Below are 1,790 nucleotides of genomic sequence, written 5' to 3'. Positions count from 1 at the left end.
GGAATGCTGGGATTTATAGAACCTTTACATATTTTAAATCATGTTATTGGGCCAGTATGTGCTAAAATGACCGTTTACAGGGTTAATGAAAAGTTACTCAGACCCACTGCCCTCTGTGGCCACAACATCGCATTTGCAACTTCAGAGTGCCGATCTGGTTCCTGGTGGACTTGAGGACCTGACATGCAAGCGCTGTAGTCTGCTTCCAGCCCGTTTCCTGCATGTTTTAGATTGTGAACACATGATTTATTTGATTTAGTTATGAATCACTCCTGTAGACACTAATGAAGGCTGTGGAGACATTTCAGCAGTTAAAGTGTTAAAAACACAAACGCACAATGAGAAAAGTTTGACTTTCGTTTTTACTAAAGGACACTAGGTGGTGCTAAAAGCAAGCCAAAACTGCAGGGTATCACTTAAATCATTGATTCATTTATTGCATTCGAAATGTTGTAATTTAAACCAATGTTTAAGATGGTGTACTTGGACCAGTAAGAAAACAAAAAACAACGAGGAAGTGTTTAGACTGATGTTGAAATGTTGAGAAAAAAATTGATATTCTGTTGCCAGGAAACAGATGATATGATTTTTTCCAGTGGGAGTGACTCTTGTTCTCATAATCCAACTGTGTTTGTTCCGTTTGTATTAATGTTTTAATTATGGTGTGTTTTTACTCTATAAATCCTTCAGAATAAAGAATTTTATCGACCACTGAGTGCAAGAATTTGTTTGCAGATAAGGACCTGAAGTGTAGTGAGAAACTGAGACTGCTGTTTGATGTTACATTCATTTCTCTCAGGTTTTTATATATTAATCAACCCACTTTGGACCCTTTAGTACCACTTCAGCCTCATTTAAACACCACAGCCCACCTGAGAATTGTTGCTGACCACGTCCATCCCTTTATGACCACATGGACCCATCTTCTGATGGCTACCTCCAGCAGGATAATGCTGACCACTTTCCACACTCAGCAACTTCAGCTGTTAACTTTATTTTTTCTCTTAAGTGTTTTTCTCCCCAGAAGAAGCTACAATGATGTTCTGCTGAGCTGTGGTGGCCTCATGGAGGGGGGCATCGTCTAGCACACTGCTGCTAACCACTTAAACATTCTCCCTCTGCTGATAATAACTTTTTACTTTCCTTGACATTTAATGTGTTTACCCATTTAATTATGGATTCACTAGGATAAATACAATAAATTTTATCTCTCACCAAATAGAACATCACAATGTAACCATAGCAACATTAGTGTGTGTGTGTGTGTGTGTGTGTGTGTGTGTGTGTGTGTGTGTGTGTGTGTGTGTGTGTGTCTGTCTGTCTGTCTGTCTGTCTGTCTGTCTGTCTGTCTGTCTGTGAACTAGTCGACTTCACAGCTCTGTAGTGACTTTTTATGCCTGTCATCGACTAGTCGCTGTCACGTGATAATGACAAGATGCAATCCTCCAGCAGGTGATGAGCCCCTGCGTCGGGAGGCGGAGGCAATGCGCTGTGCCAGAGCATCGGTACTGACACCGGCGGTAAAACGGACATTTAACCAAACTGTGACCTTTTCCCTCTTGCAATTTAACCTTCCCCTCACCCCCATCCTAATCTTAACCAGTTTGCGCATGCAAAGCTCTGATCATTGACGCGCTCCAGACATCTGCGTCCTGAGCACCGCCAAATCAGGTGTCACCACCTCAAAAACAAATTAAACACACAATCGTTCATGTCGGCTCATTTCCTTTCATGTTTTCTGTCTGTTATTTGTGTCTGATGCGTTTCGCTGCTGCGGAGCGAGGCTCTTC

The sequence above is a fragment of the Nothobranchius furzeri genome, chromosome 12 (assembly GCF_043380555.1).
Source record: "Nothobranchius furzeri strain GRZ-AD chromosome 12, NfurGRZ-RIMD1, whole genome shotgun sequence".
In the NCBI taxonomy this organism is placed as follows: Eukaryota; Metazoa; Chordata; class Actinopteri; order Cyprinodontiformes; family Nothobranchiidae; genus Nothobranchius; species Nothobranchius furzeri.
Note: the sequence above shows the minus strand (reverse complement) of the source record.